Source organism: Lepus europaeus, chromosome 9 (genome assembly GCF_033115175.1).
Source record: "Lepus europaeus isolate LE1 chromosome 9, mLepTim1.pri, whole genome shotgun sequence".
NCBI classification, from domain to species: Eukaryota; Metazoa; Chordata; class Mammalia; order Lagomorpha; family Leporidae; genus Lepus; species Lepus europaeus.
In genome coordinates, this window is record NC_084835.1 from 116,109,760 (window position 1) to 116,136,337 (window position 26,578).

Here is a 26,578-nt window from a genome sequence, read left to right on the forward strand (position 1 = left end):
TGCCTTGCGGCACCGGCACACCGGGTTCTGGTCCCAGTCGGGGCGCCGGATTCTATCCTGGTTGCCCCTCTTCCAGGCCAGCTCTCTGCTATGGCCCAGGAAGGCAGTGGAGGATGGCCCAAGTGCTTGGGCCCTGCACCCCATGGGAGACCAGGAGAAGCACCTGTCTCCTGCCATCGGATCAGCGCAATGCGCCGGCCGCTGCGGCCATTGGGGGCTGAACCAACGGCAAAAGGAAGACCTTTCTCTCTGTCTCTCTCTCTCTCAGTATCCACTCTGCCTGTCAAAATAAATAAATAAATAAATAAAAGTACATGAAAATGGAATTAAAAGATCAGTTTATTTGTGTGCAAAAATATGAAATCAATGCATTTTTTTTTTCAGAAAATTACAAATTTCATGAAGATCCCCTCGTTGTTCCCATCAGTGTCAGGGTTGGCTACATTGCGTTTGCTTCGCCGGTGCCTTATCAGAAAAGCCATGCAGGCCAGTTGCTGTCAGACGTGTTGAGGGCCAACACGAGCTCCTGGCCAGCCCCTTTTCTGCTGTGCATTTTCTTCATCTCTCAGATCCTTGAGACTCCTCCAAAGCAGACATTATTCTCTGCATGGATCCTGAAGTGGAGGGTGCATGACCTACAGTGCAACCCACATGGGGAAAACCAACACAGTTATGTGCTGTATAACAATGTTTTCATTAACCTTCACATTTATGACAGCGGTCCTCAAATATTATAGCGGATCTGTGAGTTTCCTATCACCTTGTCATATCCTAGCTGGTGTAAGGTAATATTGGAACACATCACTCAAGCATTTGAGGCGTAATCAAGCCAGCACTACCAGGCCTGTAAAAGTATAGTGCATACAACCACGTACAATATGCCATACTTGTTAATAATAACAAATGGCTGTTATTGATTTATTTATTTACTAAGCTGTTATTTTTATTGTAATTTTTATGGTCTCCTCCTGCTGCCACATACGTTTTAAAACTTTAAAATTTTGTATCATGTTACAGTTACATCTCTTGGTTGCATCAAGAGACCATTTTGAGTGAGTGAGCTCTGCAATCTAGGTTTGTGCAAAAACTCTCCCTGATTACTTAATATGACAAATTCATGACAAAATCACTTAATATTATGTATCAGAATATATCCCAATCATTAGGTGACACCTGACTTCACTTGCTGTCCTAAGCTACTGAGACATTGGAGTTGTTTCTTACTGCAAAAAAAATTTAGTGGAAGCTGATTGGTGCAGTCATAAAAATAGTAAAGAAATTTTTAAAATATATGGCAATGACTACAGTGTCTGAAGTAGGCGGTGAGAAAATGTATTGGGAGCTAGAATGACAAAAACCCATTTTGTGTAGTAGTGAAACATTTGCTGGTGCATTCATTTCCTGTAATACCTTGCAAGGCAAATGATGTACAACATGAGCTTGCAGTTTTTAGGTGAAGAGCTGCAAACTAATATTTCTCATTTTCTGTTTGTGCATTTGACAAATACCTAAAGAAAGATGAACTCAAAATTGTCGAGTTTTCAAAGAGATATATAAGGTAATACAGAAATTTAAGTTGTTCTGCCACTGCCAACACAGTAAAACACATTTGACTTTCATTTCCAAATGAAAAACTATTAAGACTGAGGATGCCCTTAAAAATAAAGGTCAATTAAAATTGACCTTTGTAGCAAAGACAATATCAGTGCAATGGTGTGGACATCAAGTCTGTTATTAAAACTCTGAATCTGTTAAGATAGGGCCCTATAAATCCTTTAAGCTGAACAAAATGGTTTACAGAGAAGAGAATGAGATTGTGCTTCTACCAGAACATCTCGTAATTCAAGGTAACTACACGCAGAGCAGAGGCTGTGGAATATCGCCAGAAGATCTGTGGGTGTGAAAAACCTGTGAACTTTGCTGGAATCATATAGAAGAAAAGACTTTTTGTGATAGTTCAATTGACAAGTGAGTTTTTAGCCTGGAATACAAAGTGACTCGTTTCTCTAGATTTGAAATCATATGTTTTCCCTTCAAAGTTTTAATGAGAATGAAGCTATCTGAGCATGCTATCAAAGTCTGAGAATATTCTCAGAGGCCATCGTGATATGGCTCCAGTATACAGTAAGAACAGAAGGATCTGCTAGAGAACAGAGGTAAGGACCATTGAAAGCTATGGAACAGAAAACTATCTCCAGGGAGCCAGAAGCTGGGACAACTTAAGCAACGTTTTCCATGGGCAGTGTGTGTATCCCTTGTAACATCTGCCAAGTTAGATCTCAGAACGCTTTTCTATTTTCTCTTTCCACATGCAAATGTTCTATAGTATTTTCTAGTTTTAGTTTCACTATGATATTGTATGTGTGTGCTTGTGTGTGTGTGTGTGTGAGAGAGAGAGAGCACCTATGTGTGTGCAAAGGAGGTAGAGAGGGAGGGAGGGAGAGAGAGAGAGAGAGAGAGAGAGAGAAATGAATGAATGAATCACTGGTCGTTCCTGTGGGAGGAATATTTTTCCCAAGCAGAAACGTTGGACATGGTCCTGTGACTAGTTTCAAAAATGGATTTTGCGCATCTTTCCAACATAATCTTTAGGAATCCTAGTTGCATATGGAAAATATTTGGACATATTTCATCATGAAAGCCTGGAAATAGATGCATTGGAATTATATTTAATATACAGACTATTTCAACGCTCTGCACCTGTGATCATAGGCAATCAGGAGATTGACCCAAAACACTGTCAATGCATATGAGTATTTGTAATCTGGATTATTTGAAGATTTTAGGACTTCAGTCTTTCTCTAATTAGAAGTCGCCATTGTTTGGGCTGTTGAGAACAAAATTATTCATCATGAAAACAAGATTTTGCTTTGGATAGCAATCAACATTTCTACACTTTGACCTATCATTGAGAAAAAAAGAAAATTATGTCAGTTTCAGTGCTGAGCTATTATTGTAGCAAATTCTTCAAATTGCAATTAGGGTTTAATTGGAACTGTCAAATGCAAAGTTTCCAACTCCCACAAGTCAACAGATTTTGAGTAAATGAAAATGAGTTATTAATCCTCTGTACTGAGCAGAGAATAAATATGCTTGGATCTGTAGAAGAAAATTCAGGGTCTTATTAAACAAATAAGCAAATTAAAACATTCACTTTGAGTTATTCTTCTAAATCAAATTTATAAAACAAAACCAGATATATGTTAGAAAGTAAACATTCATTTCTCATCATTTCATTGAAATCTTTCTATGACTATTATATCATGACAAAATTAGAGACTTCATTACTATAGTATAGGACTATTTACATGTCTACTTAAAATATCAAAGTTACTAACAACTTGAATAAATGTGATAGAAAAAAATAACCTAATGAAAAATATAATGATGCAGTAAGCAAAGGTTTTAGAGGCAGAAATATAAATTGAACTGCAAGGGTTGCCTTTTCTCTCTAAGAAGCAGTGAGTACACCATTTGCAATTATAAAAATTCACAAGTACTCTATACCATAAAGCTTGGTCTTGGAAAGGCTAAAGCATAGAATGAGATAAGGTTTGCCAAAAAGCATTTTAGATTTGTAAAGCAAAGTGTGTGTGTGTGTGTGTGGAATGGAATACTACTCAGCTGTAAAAAAAATGAAATCCTATTGTTTGCAATGAATTAGATGCAACTGGAAAACATTATACTTAGTGAAATATGCCAGTCCACAAAATACAAATACCAGATGTTTTCCCTGATCTTTGATAACTAATAGAATACCAAAAATGTAATGTTTAGGAGTGAAATTCACATTTTAGCTTTGATGATTGTTTACATCCCTGAACAGTGTTTTTTAATTTTTTTCTTCTATTTATTACACTCTTTACTTAGTGTAGGGTTAATCTTATAAAGTAAACTGAATTTTTACTTAATTGTGAAAATTAAGAGAGGGAATAGGAGAGCAAGGCTGAGGAAGGATAGGAGTGAGAGTGGGAGGGAGGGGTGGTGGGAAGTATCACTATGTTGCTAAACCTGTATAAATGCAATACTGAAAATTTTATATAAATTTATGTAAAATTTAAAACAAAAGGGAAAAAAGCAGAGAGACAGGGACTCAAACAGGCATCCCAGCATTGCAATATGAAATCAGAGTGCCCCAAGAGGTAACTTAACTGCTGTGCCATCCACTCACTCCTTTTGCAAAGTATTAAGTTCAGTTAACTATCAGGAAGGTAGGATAAATTTCAAATTGTTTGTGTATAGAATTTAGAAGGATTTAATCACTCAGTTTATTGTATTAACTGAATTTTAGTTTCAATTTTCTTCCTTTTCTTGAAATCTTTTTTATTTGAAATTATTTTTTGTTTTTATCTTTTTGTTTGTTATTTTTTAAAGATTTATTTATTTATTTGAAAGTCAGAGTTATACAGAGAAGGAGAGGTAGAGAGAGAGGTCTTCCATTCGATATTGGCCGCAATGACTGGAGCTGTGCACATCCAAAGCCAGGAGCCAGGAGCTTCTTCTGGGTCTCCCACGTGGGTTCAGGGTCCCATAGTCTTGGGCCCTCTTCTACTGCTTTCCTAGGCCATAGCAGAGAGTTGGATCAGAAGTGGAGAAGCTGGTACTCAAACCGGCACCCATATGGGATGCTGGCACTGCAGGTGGTGGGTTTTAGCTGCTATGCCACAGTGCTGGCCTATCTTTTTATTTTAAAATATTTCAAATAAGGAGTACAAGCATTCAATGAGCATACACAAATTGTACACTTTTTATCATTTTTCAATATTTCATACATACACAGTGTATATATATATAATGTATGCAATATACATATTATTGTTTTAAAGCAGTGGTAGATATATTAATATACAGAATGGAATTCATGGTAAAGATAATGGAGTAAGAAAGGTATATATTATGTAAGGAGTATAATTCAGTGAAGATTATGTTTATAAATATATTTTTAAAATATTTACTTATTTGAAAGAGTTACGGAGAGAGAGAGGGAGAGACAAAGAGAGATCTTCAATCCACTTGTTTACTCCACATTATGACTATGACAACCGGGGCTGGGCAAGGCCAGAGCCAGGAGCCAGGAGCTTCATCCAGATCTCCCATGTAGGTGGAATGGGCCCAAGGACTTGAGCTATATTCTATCTTTCACTGCGTTCCCATACCCATCAGGAGGGCAAGGAGTGAGGTTACATGTTTGAGTGGAGAGATTACACCTGACCGGGCCAGGCGGGCGACTCAACAGAAAGGCAGAGGGCTGAGCACCGTAAATCTTGATATACTAAATAAATGACATTTAAATATTTTTACTCTCTCTCTTTATATTAACTTCCATATATGAGAGAACACACAAACTTTTTAAATTTAATTTTAACAATTGTTTTTCGTTCTTCATACCTCTAATCTTCTGTTTAATTAGTTTTCAATAAAAATATATTTTAAGGTATTAAAGAAGTTTTGATAAATGGAGTAAGACTGATTACTACAGTCAAGATAATGAAAATAACCTTCTCTTCACTTGGTTATCACCTTTGTTGTTAGAACTCTTGAGCTCTGCTCTCAGCCTGGCAGGAGTATGAAATGCACACAGTGTTGTTGACTTCAGGCTCTATGCTGACCTTTAGGTCACTGGAACATACGTATCCTCCGTAACTGAAACTCATTTTTGAACCTTTGACCAACGTCTCCCACCCCCTCCCATTCTTCCCCTCTCCTGTTCATCACCATTTTAGTCTCTATATCTATGAGTATGACTTTTTTAGATTCCATATATAAATGAGATTATGCAGTGTTTGCCTTTCTGTGTCTGCTTATTCCCCTTGGTATAATATCCTTTAGCTCCATCTACATTGTCACAGGTGACAGGATTTGCTTCTTTATTGTTCTCACAAGTGGTAGGATTTGCTTTTTTAAGGCTGAATAATATCCCAATATACATAAAAGTGTGTGTGTGAATATTTTACATATATATGTATATGTATATATATATATATATCACTCTGTCTCTCCATTTGTATATCTCACAGTTACTTTAGCCATTCATCCAAAGATTGTTCCCAAATCTTTGCTGTGGTGAACAATGCTGCAATGAACATGAGAAAAGCAGCAGATGATGATGGTGCAAGTAGTCCCTGCCACTCATGTGGAAGATTTAAATCGACATTTCATTCTGTTAGTACCACACTGATTGATTTGTCTTCTCTGCTAGTGAAAATTCCATATTTACTCTTGACTTGTGCTGTGTATTTATTTTTAGTAAACAAATAAGTTTCTATAACTCAGAGTATATTCAAAATGGTCAGTAAATTGTTTTGTGTTAAAAGAGAAATAAATCAAGGCTAAGCCAGTTAGTAGCTACCAGATTCTCACAATGCACAAACAAAGCTGTAGAGAGCTGGATTTATCATATAGATTTGAAAAGTAAGAGTCCTGTGAAGGTTAAAGAGTAGTCACCTAACCTTTAAGGTGACATTTATGCCTTAAGTAGTTCATTGTCTTAATTGCATGAGGTTCATTGAGGTGGATGCAAAGTACCAATTAGGTAAAAGAATTCAGGGATAAAGCAAACATATTCCTGGCATAAGGGTTAACATCTAAAACAGTGATTTTCAATATTGACTGCACAATAATATCACTGTATAACTTTTGATACTCATACATTTATATTTATGTTCCATTTCCAGGAGGCCTCTGAATTGTTATGGGTGGAGCTTACACATGGATGCTCTCAATGAGCTGCCCCAATGATACTTGAAGTATTCAGATCAAATCTGCTAATAAAAATGGCTGCCACAGGGTAGGTGCTGTGGTGCAGCAGGTTAAAGCATTGGTCTGCAGTGCCAGGATCCCATGTAGGCACTTTGTTCAAGTCCTGGCTATTACACTTCTGATCCAGCTCCCTGTTAATGTGCCTGGAAAGCAGCAGAGGATGGCCCAAGTACTTGTACCCTTGCACCCACATGGGAGACCTGGAGGAGGCTCCTGGCATTGGATCAACTCAGCTCTGGCCCTTGCAGCCATTTGGGGAGTGACCCAGTGGGTGGAAAACCTCTCTCTCTCTGTGTGTCTTTCTACCTCTCTCTCTTTCTCTTTCTACTTTTTTTCTGTAATTCTACTTTTCTCTTATTCAAACAAATAAATCTTTTATAAAAAACAAAAGGAGATGTTTACCACAAGTGACACTCACATCAACAACTGTGGTATCCCTTGAACACACACACATGCACACGCACACACACAGACATATATTTTATCAGAAGAACATAAATACAATGACTTGCTGCTTAAAAGAAGTTCTTATGGTGGCCTACATCTGCTAACATGCAGATTTAATTAATAAGTTTTCTAGCTTTGAGAAGAACTCAGAAAATGAAAAATCATTTAAATGGGGGAAAAACAAGACATAAATACAATTGAGCTCTGTCAGTTCACAGTGTTAGGGACTTGCTAAATGCATTATACTTAGCAATTATCATCTTAATATTGCAGTTTAGTTAATCCTAGCCTCATATTTTAATGCCTTCTGGTGTCAAAAAGGTGGAGCTTTTTGAATTGTGATATTATCAACAATGGTAATTTTTTTGTTTAACCCAACAGAATATTAAGTATCTAACCTGGCATCTTGTTTTTAATGTCTTTATTTGGAAGAACACAGAACTCCTTTCCTAGCCCTAGATCTATTTTGGTAAAATCTCATTAATTTACACCCTGCTGATTTTAAGATTGTGAGAACAGTGATAGACTGAAATTCACATTTATCTGTGAAAAGGATGTGGTAAGTGTTTCAGGGAGAATTAAAAAGAAATCATGAAGAAAGAGGCCATCTGCAGGTTCACATGGGGACACAAACTGGTGACAGCCTCTAATGAGATCACCACAGGCCCAGGAACTGAATTGAGCTGTAAAAACCAGCCCAGTTCATTTAATATTGATGCCTTTCTAACCTCGATGTCAGATGTTAGAAATTTGCTTGATTTCTTCACACAAAGAGGTTTTTCATGTAGTGAGGGGTCCTCAAACATAAATACATGCAATTAAATGTAACAACATAAACCTCAGATGGTGGAGTTCACAAGATACAGCAGATAAACATGGCCATTTTTAAAAATTTTACTCAAAGGCTATTTGTAATCATTTGCTTTAATTATTTATTGTCTGACACCCCAACTGGAGTGAATGGACACGGAGCAGAGCCGTCTGTGCCTCTGACGGAGCCAGCACTCAGCAGTGCTGTCCTGAAGGGCTCTGGAAATGAAGACATCACAGGTGGAAGAACAACATGGGCTGAAGCCCAGCAACCCAGTTCCCATTCCTTTTCAGTAGAAGCCATGCCGCTAATTTCGTTCCTCTTTCTGTATAGTGATTTGCAGTCATCTACGGGGTTCTTGTTCTCCCTTTACAGACTACCTTCCTCAGCCACTGCCTCTGCCCCCCTTCAGTCCTTGACAATCACCCAAACCCCTCGGTCAGCTGGAACTCCTAGGAGTTGTGTGTGAGTTTAAAATGTAGCATAAGAGTACCTAAGGCTTAGGCCATGATCTTTTGTTGGCTTTCCCTCCCCCTGTAACTCTAAGTAGCATTTATTGGAGCACCATCTCAGGGTCTACATTTCTGTCAAGCATCATGTGCTATGTTCTCTCCACTCGTCCAACTGTATTCTTGTCCACACATTTATGACCTGGTATGAGAAATGAAGGAAGTGACGTAGACCTCATTCATTAGAACATGGCAATAGACAACTCATCCAAGAGCAGTATCTTTAAATCTTTGTTTTCTCCCCCTTGGCACTCAGGAGCACTGGGTTGTGTTTATCCTGGCAGACTTCCAAGTTGTTTCTTGGTACATTCATTGTTCCATACAAGTTTTTATCTTCATTTATCAATTGATTCCCTATTATATTCACACCCCACTCCATTTCCTCCCCCTTCACATGCAGCACATGTAGCTATTGTGTTTGCTTTTCAACAAAAAACGTTTTTGTGCAAAATGTGCTTTATTTTGTCCGCATGTATTTTATTTTTTCATAATCCCCCCAGCGCTGTTTTACAGGGAAATTCTCACACCCATACAAAAGGGAAAAAGATACAGGGTATTTGTTGCAGCATTGTTTCTGGAGGCTCAGAGAGAGAAGGCAGTAGGGCCTCCTATCACAGGGAATGCAGATGGATAAAATGAGGTAATCATGCACTCTATGCTTCATGTAGAATATGTGAGAAAGCACAATGCCAAAGCATCCTAAATCCATGCTTAGTTTAAAAAAAAGGAAAATAAAAGCAGATTTATTTTTTTCTTTACAAAAGTAGTATCTGGAGGCCAGTGCCGTGGCTCACTAGGTTAATCTTCCGCCTGTGGCACCGGCATCCCATATGGGCGCCGGTTCTAGTCCCGGTTGCTCATCTTCCAGTCCAGCTCTCAGCTGTGGTCCAGGAGGCCAGTGGAGGATGGCCCAAGTACTTGGACACGTGCACCTGCATGGGAGACAAGGAAGAAGCACCTGGCTCCTGGCTTCGGATCGGCGCAGCTACGGCCATAGCGGCCATTTGAGGGGTGAACCAACGGAAGGAAGACATTTCTCTCTATCTCTCTCTCTCACTAACTCTGTCAAATAAAAAATAAAAAGTAATATCTGATCTTTGACATGAATCATGTTTGAAATGGGAGAAGAAAAATATAAACTCTATTTGGCTTCTGAAATTTTCATACTACATCTGGCTTATAGGGTAGGAGAAAGGAATGGAGTCAGATGTGGAAGCCAACTCTGCATGCTAGTCTTCTAGCCTCTGTGGGCTACATTTACTTGATTATTAAATGAAGAACAGTGTTTGGGCTTCCAGAGACTTCACCATTGTAATATTTAATGAAATCTTTCAGGGAAGTAAAGAAAAAGTATGATTTAAATATAAAAATTATGCATAACTGATGTAACTACATCTTGTGCTGAATGTTCAGTGTTTAATTTACAGTGTTTCATGTAATCTTACACTATGTAATGGCATTTATTTTAATGTTTCAGTATTTAATATATAGTATGTCATGATGTTTTTAATCTCCATTATAAACTGTAAATGTCGGCTTTTATTATTATAGTAATTTATTAACATAGGTACTCCTACAGTTACATTGTTATTCCATGTAAGCCTTACTACAAGCAAGAAATTATGTGTGGTAATTACAGAAATTTAAGTCTCAAATAAGTGAATAACATGGCCATATTTCCAGATGGGAGAGAAATCCGGGTTTGAAATACATGATACAAGCACATCCTCCGTTTACATGTGCTATCAAATTCTTTACACTGTGACAACAGAACTTATGTGGATTCAGCTACTTTTCCCTATGGAAGAATTTTATTTTAGATCTTCCTTTCCATGTTGGATTACCAAGCATGTGTAATAAAGGGTTATGTGCCAAATTACTGATCAGACATTTCAATACACAGGGAATGCCTTTTTTTTTAAACATTTATTTTATTTATTTAATAGACAAAGTTACAGAGAAAGGTAGAGCCAGAGAGAGAGGTCTTCCATCCACTGGTTCACTCCCCAATTGGCTGCAACTGCAGAGCTGAGCTGATCTGAAGACAGGTGCCAGGAGCTTCTTCTGGGTCTCCCATGTGGGTGCAGGGGCCCAAGGACTTGGGCCGTATTCTGCTGCTTTTTCCAGACCATAGCAGAGATAATGATAGGGAAGTGGAGCAGCCAGGACTTAAACGGGCACCCATATGGAATGCTGGCACTGCAGGCCAGGGCTTTAACTTGCTATGCCACAGCACCAGCCTCAGAGAATACCTTTTTGCCTGCTCTTATCAGAATACTTTCTTCATGCAAAGTACGAGTGGAATTAGTAGGAACAATTTGAAATAATGCTCAAGTAAAAAATGAATAATAATAGCAGTGACATTCTATCATATTTAGGGAAGGAAATAAGATCATTTCTTAAAGTTTTCCTGTAAAATAATAGAAAATAGTTGCAACTTTTGTTATTGAATTTTTGTTCAAGAGAAAATAAATACTAGAAGTGAAGTATGTTTTTACGGTTAAATATTTTCTAGCTTTCTAAGATAAAAATTATATTATTGGTTATACCAGTAATTCTTTGTCTTTTTAAAGATTTTTTAGATATGTCATTTTATGATAAGACATGTGATTGCCTGCCTGATGTGGAAAGTGATATCATTTTGGAAAGCTGTTCAATCTGATACAATCAGAAAAGAGAAATGGCTGCTTGCTTATATTTAAACATCCCGGAGCTCTAAGGCTATGAAATTCTTAGATGGGCCATTTTGCTGTCATGCTACAATAAAGTTGAGAATTTTAAAGTTTAAAAGGATAAATAAGGACTCATTTGAGTGGCTCTGCCATAATTGAAAAATCATATGATAAACTATAAACATACAGTTAGAAATATTTGTCCATTAACTGATGACTGGATTAAGAAAATGTGGTGTATCTATATCTATATCTATATCTATATCTATATCCATCTCCATCTATATCTATCACAGAATACTACTCAGCCATAAAAAAGCATGAAATCCTGTCTTTTGCAACAAAACCATGCAAATAGAAACATTTATGCTAAGATAAATAAACCACTCTCAAAAAGACAAATATATGTTTTCTCTGATATGTGGCAGTAGAGTACAAAAAAAGGATAGGAATGAAATAGACATTTTATGATTTGATTATTGTTTTTTAGCTGTTGCTTATAGAGCTGTGGAACTATGGTCTTCCTACTTTTTACTTGTTGAATACTATGGCTAGCAGTAGCTGTGATAATGGAGTATTTGAAATTATGTTTTTGGAAATATAAAAAGGAAGAAAAAGGGGAATTGAGGGAAGGAGAGAGGGAGGGAGGGAAATATGGTTATGCTCTTAGGATCATACCTATGAAATGTGTTCTGTTTGTATTAATAAAAATTCAAAAAATAAAACTGTCTAAATATTTGGATGCAATTTATACTTAATGACTAAATTCAACACACATTATGAAGAAATATTGAACAAGCAGATCTTTTTGTTTCCATAGAGGAAAAATAAGTGAGTAATTTTTTTCTGTTCAAGAGAAATAAACATGTGTAATTTTGTATGTTTAAATCTATGAAAAATTTGGCTGACTATGTCTGAATTTCAGAATAATTAGTATAGGAATATGATGCATGATTTATACAGTAGAAATTTCTAGGTATTTGATTTGTTCTAATATCACTAACACTGAAAAATTTTAGGAAGAACTAAATTGATATTTTTGAAATATTTCATAAATCTTATTTTGGGTTATAGCAATATTTTTAAATAGTGTATATTAGTAAAATTTATATTCTTTTCAATGATTTGTATAATAAGACCAAAATAACATAAAAAGGTGGTTTGGGTATATTTTTATCAGTTGCCATGGAGATAATAGAAGTGAAATACTCTCCAGGTTTGCCATGCTAGCTACTTCCTTTGTATATTAGACATACTATGGCACCTTAATTACACTTTAAAAATACTAGTATCATTGTCTACCTTGAAAACTAAATCAGAGTTATTGAAAGATGCTTTACAGAAAGGAGAATAGGTAATATCTATTCTGATTTCTTAGATTAAATCACGATTTTACAAATATATTTTCAGGCATCCAAGTTATCTTTATATTGGAAAGTTGGAGCTTTAAATTTGTGCTAAAAGTACAACATATATGCATATATGTGTATATGTAGAACCATATACATTATTTGAAACTTTTGTGTTAAACATAATTCTGTGGGTTTTTTTTTTAAAGATTTTCTTTTACTTGTTTGCCAGGCAGAGTGACAGAGGGGGAGATAGAAAGAGAAAGATTTTTCTATCAGCTGGTGCAACCCCCCATATGGCTGTATCAGCCCAGGCTGATGCCAGAAAGCCTGGAATTCTACCCAGGTCTTTCATGTGGGCTGGGTCACCATCTGCTCTGAGAAATAATTGTTTAATTTTCTGTCTTTTATTTCAGAATGACCTCCAATTCCATCCATTTTGTTGCAAGGGTCAGGATTTGATTGTTTTAATATGGCTGAGTAATATTCCACTGTGTGTACATGTTTTCTCTTATTTGTAGAAGTTAATGTGCACACAGTTTAAAAAGTGTGTGAATGTCATCTCATTTGATATATAGTTGTGCATATTGCTTTACTGGATTATATTTGGTACATGAAAATATACCCTTCTTTTCCCATATTATGATCATCATCTTCAATCCCTCACTTTCCTTTTTTTTTTTTTTTTTTGACAAGAGTGGACAGTGAGAGAGAGAGACAGAGAGAAAGGTCTTCCTTTTTGCTGTTGGTTCACCCCACAATGGCCGCCGTGGCCAGTGCGCTGTGGCCAGCGCACCACATTGATCCGAAGGCAGAAGCCAGGTGCTTCTCCTGGTCTCCCATGGGGTGCAGGGCCCAAGCACTTGGGCCATCCTCCACTGCACTCCCGGGCCATAGCAGAGAGCTGGCCTGGAAGAGTGGCAACCAGGACAGAATCTGGCACCCCGACCGGGACTAGAACCCAGTGTGCTGGCACCACTAGGCAGAGGATTAGCCTGTTGAGCCACGGCACCGGCCCAATCCCTCACTTTCTAATATTAATATCCCTGTTATTAATAAATAAAAACTAGTATAAATGCTTATGTACATAATGTGGCAAAATGCTAAAAATAGTTAAATTTTAAAATGGAAAATGAACATTTTAAAAAATTGTTTAGAATACATAAAGTATATTAAATTAACATATGCTACCTCCTGTAAATTTGAAATTTTTAGGTATATTTTTAGTCCTTTGCTCAGTCAAGTATCTAGGAACAAAGTTAAAAGACATAGGACATCAACAGCTCTCAAGAAAAATGTGGATATGTGCTTTACTGGTATCTTCTGTTCTCTGTGGTTAAAAGAAATTCCAAACCCTCAGATTAAGTTTCTACAAAATAGGTTCAGAATACCAGAGGTCTGGAGAGTCATTCTTGGATTGAGACAATGCAGGCAGCAATGGACATGGGAAATTGGCACAGTCCAGCACCTGTACAGCATCAATCAAAAGTCCAAGAGCCAGGATCCAAGCATAAGGACAGTAGAGCATGAGGGCTTGGGGTAGAGAGGGTAGAAGGACTTGTAAGCACATTATACTTGTGACACAATATGTTGATTTCATTTCCCTTGGGTAAATTCGGAGGAGTGGATAGCTGGGTCAGAATCAGCCGGAAGGCATTCTGGTATGGCTTAAAAGCCCACAAGAGCATTTCAGGCATGGAAAGCCAAAACACTCTGGCAAAAATGTCCTATGTGAAGGACCTCTGTGGGTGAGTCCCCAGGGAAAAGGAGTGGTTTTCAAAGAAAGATGTACTTTTCTATGAAGGGAGGAGAGAAATTCCACTTTGCTTATGGGCTTGTCTAAACACTGACGGAGCTTGTGGATTCAAAAGGTTTCCATTCCCCAGGCAGCTCATGTCAGGAGTCTCGGGGGATCACAGACATCATACATAAGAGTGTTAATTGTTAACAAGAGTCACTGTGTACTAACTTCCCATGCAGGACCTCTGTCCTCAAAGGTTGTTTTATAATTCTGTGTAAGTGCTCACAAAAGATGAATCATTCTTGGGTTCTTCTTTAAAGTTAATTAAGTTTCTAAAAAAAAAAAAGTGAAATTAACTTCAAGATGCAATGACTTTGAAAAGCCTTTGTTTTGATTGTTGAGGAAGAGGTTTTTTTTCCATGCAAATTGTTGAAATCTTAGTGTAGAGTTGGTCTTCTGTGTATAAAGTTAATAAAAAATGGATCTTATTGGAAAATGGGACTGGAATGGGAGAGGGAGGAAGAGGAACGGTAGGAGTGTGGGTGAGAGAGTGGGTATGATGGAAAAAATCACTATATTCCTAAAGTTGTACTTATGAAATGCATGAATTTCATATTCTATAAATAAAAGTTTTCTTTAGGGAAATAAAATAAAATTTAAAAAAAGAAAGGAAGTATTGACATGAAAAGGGAAAAGACCTTTCTTCTCAAGAATGTATCCATATACTTGTCAAAAGAACGCACATATGTTCAGTTCATTTCCTTTAAAGAAACAATAGCATTAATCAAAGACACTGGGAAGAAATCTTAAAAACGAGAATAAAGGATTAAATTGAAATGCAAAGAGAGGGGCTGCTGTAGTACTATGGGTTAAAACCCTGGCCTGCAATGCCACATTCCATATGGGCGCCGGTTCTAGTCCTGGCTGCTCCTCTTTCCAGTCCAGCTCTCTGCTGTGGCCTGGGAATGCAGTGGAGGATGGCCCAAGTCCTTGGGCCCCTGCACCCATGTGGGAGACCCAGAGGAAGCTCCTGGCTCCTGGCTTTGGGTCAGTACAGCTCTGGCCATTGCAGCCATCTGGGGAGTGAACCAGCAGATGGAAGACCTCTTTCGCTGTATCTACTTCTCTCTGTAGCTCTGTCTTTCAAATAAATAAAATAAATCTTAAAAAATAAAGAAAAATGAAATGCAAAGAGACCAATACTTTGCGGGGGTGGATAGAATTGAAATAACTCAATCTAGAATTCAGAAACAAGTTGCCATGGGAGACTCAGGCACTTATACTAAGGCCAAGAAAGAAAATTGCTGTGGATGTGAGCACTCAGTGCTTTGAAGGTTTTACAGTGTGGAAAACAGATAATGTAAGTGTTCTTCCACTTACTTCCTAAATATAGGAGTCCTATGTTCTTACTGAATTTACACATTTTATTGTTTTTTCAAGCAGAAAATAATCTTGACAAAAGCTATAGCTAATAAAGCAAATTAAAGTTATGATTTTTGTTTGTTTCAAAAGCCTGAAAGACTCATTAGAAAGAAAAATATGATTGTATCACTACTTGGTAATGGCACATTCGACTGGAAGAAATGACCATTTAAGAGTTACAATAGTGCACTGAATGCAAGCCTTGTCTATTCCAGAGGTGATAACCAGTACTTAAGAAAACAACTGTACAGAATTCTATCAACAGAGGAAGGACAGAGCTCAGTAAGAGAACTGAGATCTGGAGTTAGATCAACCTGGTAGCAGGGGTTGGGCCAGAGCCAGGATGTGAAGTTCAGGGTGAAGCTGTTTTGGTAGGCAGTGCCTATTGCAGAGCCCCCAAATGAATGTTCCAGTATGATTATGAGGAATCCAGGTATAGGTAGTAGGTTGTTTTTTAATTTATTTTTCATATGTAGTTTTAGAAACGGCAGTTTCCATATGCAATAGACAAGATTCATTTCCATGAATTTGCTTGCTATGTTCAGGTACAACTGTCAGTCCATTAACATGCTCATTCTAATTCTCTGTTTGAAATCCTGTTTAACATTGGTTTTATGCATTATGACATTAGTGAAATTTTAGACTATTGACATGTTGATGGAGAAGGTAATTTTTTGCAGTTTTAGGAAGATTTAAATTATTAAATAAATAATAAAATTATTTCATAGCCATATATAATTTTTTATTCCCTGAATAGTGTGTGTTTGAATTGCTATGAGTGACAGTTTAACCAATGCCTACTACACAAGGTAACAATAAGTAAATTGGAGTCATTCATCCTACACATGAAATTCTGAATGAAAGAATACAGTGTAAGAGCCCTTATAGTATTTCAGGTCCTTCATTAGGTCATGATAATACAATGATGAGACATTAATGCTAAGAACATCGACTACCACTTAAGTAATATTCAAATAGTCCTATATGTTGAATGAAGAAGTGCTCTCTGGATTCATAAAACATACAATCCATTTATACAAACAGACAATGAAAAGCAATCATCCTGAAGTTGGTTTAGTGCCATGTTGGGGACGCTAGGGGCAGCTAGCTCAATTTAGTCAGAGAGCTTCTAGGAGGAAACATAAGAAACTGAGGAAGAACATGAAAGTTCAAGGATCTACGGGCCAGGGCAAAGGGAAGTGAAGGGTGTCAGTAGGAGGAAGAGTTGCACTGCACACAAGAGAGAGTGAGACTTGGTGTACTTGAAGTGTGGTGAGGAGCAAATTTGGAAAAGGATCCAAAGGCCGAAACACAAGTCCTTGAAAGCCATAGTAAGGGATTTAGTCCTTATTTGGAATGGGAAACCATGGAACATTCTCAGTAGGATGGTGACATGGCTCCTTACCACCTCTCATATGACAGCCACCTCTTTTTCAATGCCCCTTGTGCCTAGGAGATGAGGCCGGGGTACTCGTTGCTGTTTGTCTACTGATTGCCACCTCAGGAGCTCCATTTCTCTCTCTCCCTTGCTCCTTCCACTCCCACATGCAGTATATGTAAACACTTACGTTCCCTACCCCTCTTCTTTGCTGTCATTATACAGCTCTGGTCAAGCTTCATTACTCCATGACATTTCAGTGCCGAGTTTATACCCACTCTTCCTGACACCACCATGAGAACTTGGTAATTTAGTGTTCAGAAATACAGCCTTCAGTGTAGCACACTCAGATTTTTCTTCTCCAGCGATCTGATTCGTCATTTGACCTTAGCAATCCAGTCCCAAGGTCATAGAGTAGACATGGTTATTGCCCCTTTCTGTATTTTCTCCAGCATCTCAAGTTGACCATCCACTCTCTGAACATACTTTCTTATCTTTCCAGCTTACTCCCTATAGTAATTGACTAAAAGTACATCTCAACCCTCAGGGCATGTATTTGTCAGTTCATTTATCCACCTCCTTTTCTGATTTCACACTTTACTCATTACAAATGTAATGCTTCAACATTATAATCACTTCATTGCATGAAACTCAGTTTCCTGCTACCATGCCTTCTGCAAATACTCACTTGTATTTCCAGTTTTGATTAAATGCAAGCCCTGGCTTTGGCTGCAGCTACATGTGACACCATGGTGACAGCCCTTGCTTTAAATTCATGACCATTCATCTCAAGTGGCTTCTTAGTGCTCCAACATTAACTTCAAAATGGCTATTTCATTTTCTCCCCTAAAATCTATAATCCTCTTTGTTCCTCCAAACGCCAAGCTGATAATCTTTCCTCTGATTTTACTGAGAAATAAAATGAAACTGAAAATCAGAATACAGAACATTCATTACAAACTTCCATCATCAAATCTATAAAAGTGCCTAAATCAATTGGAACCATCATCGTCTTCCTAAATTGTTGATATTGTGCACTAAATCCTTGTGTTCCTGTCTGTATTCAGCCCATTCACATGGAGACACTCTTACCCAGTTTTTCCATCAGATAACCATAAACACACACATACACTTGTATACATGCATACATTTGAAAATTATACATAGGTACACGGAATCTTTAAGACAAATCAACTTTCTTTAAGAAGATATTCCACTATCACTTCTATAATACTTTGCCACCTCACTTTACATCAAATTCACTAAAAGAAATTTATTTTTTCCCTTCACTTCCTTATTTTTCTTGCATATCAATAAAATTCAGATCATCAAAAAGAAAACTGTCAAGATCAGAATGCATCTCATATTTCCACATCCAGTAGTCCCTTCTTGGTCTTCTTCTTTCTCATTTATTATACTAAATGGATAAGCAATCAGTTCTGTTCTTAAAAGAACTCACGGGGCTTCTAGAAAATCATTGTTTCCTGGGTGCCACTTTCTACCATACTTAGTTTTTTAAGACATATTTATTTGAAAGTCAGAGATAGGAGAGGGATAGGAGAGAGAGAAAGAGAAAGAGAGAGCTTCCATGTACTGGTTCACTTCCCAGATGACTGCATTGGCCAGTGCTGGCCAGGCTGAAGCCAGGAGCCAGAAGCCTCCTCCAGTCCTCCTGTATAGACAGCAGGAGCCAAGTACTTGGGCTGTCTTCCACTGCTTTTCCCAAGCCATTAGGGTGGAGTTGGATTGGAAGTGAAGCAGCAGTAAAATGAACTGGTGCCCTTAAGGGATTCCGGCATTGCAGGCAGCGGCTTTACCTACTGTATCACAACGCTGGCCCCATCTGCCATACTTGTTGATGTCAGTCTTGTGTTGCTGGATCTGTTGAGTTCTTCATGCATGTGCCGGTTGTTCCTAAATTTACCCTCCTCTACTATATGCTCATGAATATTCACCACACAGGTACTCTCTTTTAGCAATGACTTTAGATGCTATCTAAGAGTAACTCCTACATTTCTTTCTTCCTTTACCCTTGCTCTTTTTTAAAAAAGATTTATTTTATTTATTTGAAAGACAGAGTTACAGAGAAAGGTAGAGAGAGGTAGAGAGTTCTTCCATCTGCTGGTTCACTCCCCAAATGGCCGCAATGGCCAGAGTTGTGCTGATCTGAAGCCAGGAGCCAGGAGCTTCTTCTGGGTCTCGCATGCGGTGCAGGGACCCAAGCACTTGGGCAATCTTCTACTGCTTTCCCAGGCCATAGCAGAGAGCTGGATCGGAAGAGGAGCAGCTGGGACTGGAACCGGCATCCATATGGAATGCTGGTGCTTCAGGCCAGGGCTTTAACCCACTGCACCAAAGCGCCAGCCCCAGCCTTGTTCTTCTAATAGTCCATCACTCAGGCAAAACAGTTATTTTTTTTTTTATCCTGCTCTCTCTTTCTCTCTTTCTCTCTCTCTCTTTTTTTTAATCAATCATCATGTCCTTAATGCTTATATTTCTAATGTATCACAAATATGATAACTTATCACCTCACTTAAGACTGTTATTCATGTTCATTTTGCCATTATGATTAGTCTGTCCCACAGTAATGCAAGATATTAAGAATGGGAAAACTAGGGGAGGAGTGGTGGAGTGGAGCCAGGTTGGGAGAGGGGGTGTGTGAGAGCTCTCTGTGCTTTCTCTTTAATTGTTCTATAAACCTAAAACTGCTCTAGAAAATAAATTCTATTAGAAGTCTGTAAAATTCATACATGTTGAATGTTTATCAAGTGCGTAGACAATTAAACATGCTGGTATGATAGCACTTAACTCCAGTATTTATACTACCAAACTGTATCTCCTTTTAAGTACTAGGTAAACAAAATTAAATGCATTAGAGCATATTGTCTCTTTGAAGAATGTGGTTTTCTTTAGAAAAATCTCAATTTAAATAACAAAAGTCTTTGAGAGAAGAAATACAGTTGCATTCCCTAATTGGGCTTATAACAAGTAGAGTTCACTTATGTGAGTAGAATAACTATGATGGTAATGTTTTACAGACTTCTCTTAGTAACAGTGAATTATAAACAAATATCCTAGAACACTGTGGATTGTGTTTATTAGCTAATGTAACATTCCTTTGATATGTTCAGTTAAAAAAACAAAACTGGCATTTCCTTTTCTATTATATAAAATATCCATGGTCATTTTAGTTTACAGTACCTTGGGATTTTAATAGTTACATGAGTTTATATTTCCCCAAATTTGGGGTGAATTGGAACGCTGAGCATGTTTGTAATCTTTATCTCACTGTACAGTTGTAGAAACTTTTATGATTTCTCTGCATGGAATGTGCAGTGTATCCATTTGATGACCTGGTATAGAAGGCAAAATGGATGTGTTGACAAGTAGAATTACGCTTTCAACCCCCAAACGGCTTCTGGAATTTTCCAGCCCATTTACCACTTCATTATTTTATGTTTAAGTTTGTAGGCACATATACTTGCTTTCATTTATTTATCAATTCAAGATTTCTTTATCAGGAGGCTAAAATGTGCCAGAAAGTGCAAGCTATTTATAGAGGTACTCTCCAAAAAATATGTACATGTAATCTTAGGTGAATGAAATGGCAATGTACCAAGGTAGCATCCTTCTAATGTTTTATTCTTTAAAAATCTATGCTAACAGACACATAAAATTATATATATATATATATATATATATATAAAACATTGATATATGCATTAACTGTATAATATCCACTCAGGTTAAGTATATGTATCTCCTCAAACATTTAACATTGCTTTAAGGTAAAAATATCCAAAATCCTATCTTCTTTTTTGGGGAGAAATGTACAGTACATTAGCATTACCTTTAGTCATTGTACTATGCAATAGAATCCCAGGACTTCTTACTCCTATCCAACTATAATTCAGTACCACATTAATCAACAATTCTCCACCCCTGTCCTACTCCTCCCCTCCCTGCTTCTGGTAGCTGCCCTTACACCTTTTAAAGAACACATTGTCATTTCTCACTCTAAATATAGACGCCTTCATTTTCAAAGTTCATTTCAAAGTTGGTTCATGCACTTCCCTTTTTATATGTATTCTGTTTCCAATAGCTAAGGGTCAGATATGTGAGGATAATTTTATAATGCTTCTAGAAACTTCTAGCTGAATGCAAATTAAGTCTATATGTTTGAGTGCATCCAACTTGGATATACTCCATTAGGAAAATATTCTTTAACCAAAAAATTCTCAACTTCTCAGGCCCCAGGGAATATTTCTGGAGATCCATGAGGTCAAAACTAGTCTAAGAATAACTTTGATGTTATTTTCCTTTTCACCATATTGACTTTCTATTGCTAGAGCAACAAAAACTATTTACAGTTGGTTGCAGTGGCTCAAATAACAGAACAGTGATTATGTTCAAAGAAGAAGGAAGCAAAGAAATATTTTGAACGTTACTCTATTGAAAGAATACTTACTATTTTCTCATTAGTTTTTATTTATACAGAATTAAATTCTGTTTTCAGGAATGTACATTAAATTTGTTATCTGTCTTTATCCCATTAAAATTAATGAATTTCCTTTGACTTTTAAAACATCACTGATACTATGGCTGGAAGTAATGTGTTGCAGTTAAACTGAAATAAAAGTGTGTCAGCTTTATTCTCCATATTATTTAGTAGGAGAAATGTTTTCTTTGCATCGCAATACTGCACATATTTTGTAAATCACAGTTCTATTTCCCTTTATTCTTCCTTGCTGTTATTCAAAATAACAGTGATGATAGGAAAAAATCTAAATCAATCATAAACTTATATATACCAGAAAATCTGTAAAATAAAATATTTAAATATTTTACTCTACTATAGAAGCTCACCTTAATGTTCCAGTTAACTGTTTTTATTTCATAAGGTCAACAATTCAGCTAATGATATAAATGTTGATTATCCAAGATAATAATTAGCATTTCAATAAATTACATAAATTTTTTGGCAACTAGGTGTCTAGAAAATGTAGCTATTAGTTCAATTAAGAAATAACCAAAATTATAGTAGCTAAATGCAGAATGTTTAGACCTCAAAAACTTACATGTAATTTAACAAATAATGAGGTGATCATTTCTATTTCAGAAACAATTTTTGAAACATTGCATTTTGGAAATCTCTTCTATGAGCTTCCATAATATGGTCAATGACTGGCTATAGGCACATTCATTTATGCACAGGTCAATGTTTATCTTCTCTTTAAATGGATGAGTTTATGTTTTTGAAAGATTTCTATTTGAATTTAATCCCATGAAAGAATAATTGACTTAGTGGCCTTTGTCTTATTTCAATCCAAGGAAATAAACTTATGTAAATTCATTTATATGTTCATGAACCAAAGGAGCTTCCTTAATGAAGGAGAGGCTCTAGGAAAAATAATTTTCCCACGTAGTTTTCTCAGTTGGAAATTATGATCTGGAAGGAATTTTGTATTATAGACAAAAGCAATTCTTCCTGTTACAGTATCCTGATTATGATTTTCCTTTTTTAGAGCCTTGCAAATTCACTTCCAGATTAAAAAAAAAATCAGTCTTACATGGTAATGACATTCCTTTCCTCTGTGGGAAATTAAACCTTAGGCCTTCCATTTATAATCCAATAACAGGACAGTTGCTTGCTGCCTCCACACATAATTTGTATTTTTACTGTGTTATTTCTTAGAGTCTGCTTATTATAGAACACCTTGTTTCAAGACTTTTTCTTTTTCCATCTACTTATTATTTCCTAACATTTTTGATAAAACCTTTCGTATTTTTCTATTTTGTATTTCTTTTGAATTTTTTTATAAATTTATTTTTATTTATTTGTGAGGCAGAATCAAAGACAGAGTGAGAGGCAGAGTAAAAAGTCTTCCATCCATTGGTTCACTCCCCAAATGGCTGCAACAGCCAGTGCTGGACCAGGCCAAAGCTAGGATCAAGGTGCTTCCTCAGGGTCTCCCATGTTGGTGGCACACACTTAGGCCATCTTGCACTGCTTTTCCCAGGCCATTAGCAGGAGCTGGATTGGAAGTGGAGCAGCCAGGACATGAAAACAGCCACATGGAAGGCCAGCATTGCAGGCTGAGGCTTTACCCACAATGCCACAACACTGCCTTTCCTAAGATTAATGTTTCACTACCTTGTGTGGAAGCAAATTTCTCTGACTCACTAGTAGGTTATGACTTGTGTTGATTGCCCCCGGAGTGGCAAATGCTGTCTTGGTAATGAGGCTATATTTGTGTGTGAAGGCCGTGAGGATGAATTACAGAATCATACGATAATGAGTAAAAGCAAATAGATTCATTTAAATGCCCCTGTTCGTACTGTTTAAACTCCTTTAAGGGAATTTCAGAAGTTTAATCACACTTAATGTTTGAATTTCTGCAATTGATTTATTTTTACATTTCCTTTTCTTTTGGTTAAAATAATCCAGGATAACAATATTTTCATATCTAGATCCAATGTTAGTTGGATATGAAGCATGGTGCTTCAAAATGTGTGATAACAGATGGAAACTCAGGACAGAAGTGTCAATTCTACTTCTTTCACTGAGTTCTGTGATGCCGGATTTCATTCTAATGTCCAAAGGCAAAGAGGCGCATTGCCCAGCGCTCCTAAAAGCTTCCTTCTGAAAGCAGACATCTGTCGTGCAGTAATTGAGAAAAACAAAATAGGCAAGGAAGGATTTTTAGTTCCCTGGGCACTTTATTCACGTTCAGGACAGTTTAGATCCTCAAAGGGAAATTGAGGAACATGTGTGTCACGTGATCATCCAATACAAATGCCATTGCCCTGAAAACTAATATTAATAACATTTGATAATGTGTTTTCATTTTTTGTTGTCAGAGAAGATATTATTCTAGCTACAAAAGTAGCTAGTGCATGACTCCGGTTAATGCAACTTCAAGTCAGTTTTAATAAAGATCCAGTTGAAAAGCCTTGTGAGACACTGGGTACAAATTTTAAATATCCTTTGCATTTTGTCATACATCCTGATGAGAATAATCTACTCTGTGGAAAGAGATTCTCTGTAGCTGTTTGCAATTTCAGTTAAATTACATAAGTGTCACTTATCAAGATGACACACCAGGACCGATTGTAACGTTGCTACCCCAGGTGAGACAGTGCAAGGTGTAATTTTCTTTCAGCTAAAAATTGGCCACATGAAGAACTGCTCTGCTTTTTCAGTTGCTATGGTACCTTGAACAAATGTTTCATATTCTGGCATAAATTAAAAATACCATCAATGTGGATGTCTAGTGCTTGTCTCCAACTGTTCACGATCCTTTACTTTATTTAAAAGCAAAGAGAAAAGAAAGTGAAGGAAAGAAAAGAAAAAAAAAATGACTCAGCTGGCATAAATTGTATAATACAATGCTTTATATGGAAGTATCAATAATCACATAAAATTATCCAGCTTACTATATTTTAAAGCAACAACAATACGTTTTAGACATTAATGCCTTTCTATCAAATAATTTGTTTTTAAGGAGGCAAATGTTATTAATCATGTATTTATCTATTTTAGAGGCAGAGAAACAGAAAGAGAAAGACAGATGGAGATCTCTCATTTGCTGGTTCTCTCCTAAAATATTCCCAGGAGCCAGGGCTTGGCCCTGCCAAGACCAGAGGGATCCTGGAACTCAATCTGAGTCTTCCACATGGGGGACAGAGGCCCACCCACTTGAGCCATCACCCTGCCTCCCAGAGTAGAATCCAGCACAGAGCCAGGACTCAAAGCAAGCACTTTGAAATGGGATGTGGTCATTCCAATGGGTGCTTTCACTGTTAGGTCAAGTACCTGCACCTCAGATCATTTCTTAAAGAAGATTCCAGAAAATCATCATATCGATATAAAATAGTCAAATTTTACAAATTAAAGTGATGCCGTTATTTAAGATACTATTCATAAGAACTTTGGAAACACTACATATATTCAATCAACTTCATTTCTTTGTAGATATACTAGAATGAATTTTGATTTCACAGTATATAAAAATTACAGCAACTGAAAAAATATGTCTTTGAAGAGCTTTAAGGCAATCTACTTCATGTACTATAAAATTCATGTACTGTAAATATTCACTTTCATTTTGATATACCGTTGAATAATCAGTGTAATTAAATTTTAATCATTTTCATCAACCCCCAAAGAAACCCCATATGCATTAGCAATTATTCCCCATGGTCCTTATCACAGCTTTTGGTAACTGCTAACCGACGTTCTGTGTCTGTGGATTTACCTGTTACGGACATTTCAGGCAAATAACATCATGAACTTTGTGGCCTTTTGTGACTGACTTCTTTCGTGTAGCATAAGGCTTTCCATGTTCATCCATGTGGCAGCGTGTACCAGTGCTGCATCCTTTGTATGGCCACATGCTCTGCTGTGGTATGGTTATATCACATTCTGCCTGTTCATCCATCAGTTGATGAGTACTTGCGTTGTTTCTATTGTTTGGCTATTAATAATGCTGCAGTCAGCATTCTTGTGTAAGTTTTGTGCAGATGTATGTTTGCATTTGCTTTGGAATAGATGGATTAACTGATAACTCCATGTATAACTTTAAAACTATTTCTAAAGTGGATGTATAATTTTACATTTTCACAAGCAATACCATAGAATTGTGTTTTGCCCACATCCCTACCAATACTTGTTGGAGTTCATTTTTCAAAATATGGCTGTGAGATTTTTTTTTATTGTGATTTTGTTTTGTGTTTCTCTGATGACTAATGATATTAAGCATACTTAAAATGGCAATTGGTGATTTGTATATTTTTCTTGGAAAAATATCTATTCAGATCCTTTACCCATTCTTCAACTGTCTTTTTGTTATAACATGGTGTGTGTGTGTGAAAGAGAGAGAGAGAATTTAATCTGGGTATGAGTGAGTTTTCATTTATGGCAAATATTTTGTCTTCAACTTTTCATTCTGTGAATTATTCTACTTTCTTGAAGTATTTTTAAAAGCTTCAAAATAAAAAAAATTTCCATTTTAATTTTCTTAATTCATAGAATTTATTTTGCTGCTCTTATTCTTGCTGTTGTATGTCCAATCTAATGCCATAAGTATTTACTCTTATTTTTTCTTCTAAGAATTTTATAGTTTAGCACTTCTCTTTGGGTCTATATTCTATTTTAGGCTAACTTTAGTGAATGGTGTGAAATGGGGGTTCAACTTTATTCTTTACTTGTGGCTATCCATTTGTTCCAAAAACTATTTGTTCAAAATACTGTTCCCTCATTGTAGTGTCTTCACACTCATGTAAAAAAATCAGCTGACTATAAAGCTAAGAATTTTGGCCAGCGCCGTGGCTCACTAGGCTAATCCTCCGCCTGCGGCGCCTGCACCCTGGGTTCTAGTCCCAGTTGGGGCGCCAGATTCTGTCCCTGATGCTCCTCTTCCAGTCCAGCTCTCTGCTGTGGCACGGGAAGGCAGTGGAGGATGGCCCAAGTGCTTGGGCCTTGCCACCC

General features: G+C 36.9%; 1 protein-coding gene across 3 annotated transcripts in view; it reads left to right on the top strand.

Moving 5' to 3' along the window:
• Positions 1-26,578, top strand: part of CCDC102B (coiled-coil domain containing 102B) — a 402,878-nt gene that overhangs the window by 297,786 nt on the left and 78,514 nt on the right. The gene's annotated exons all lie outside the window — the stretch shown is intronic.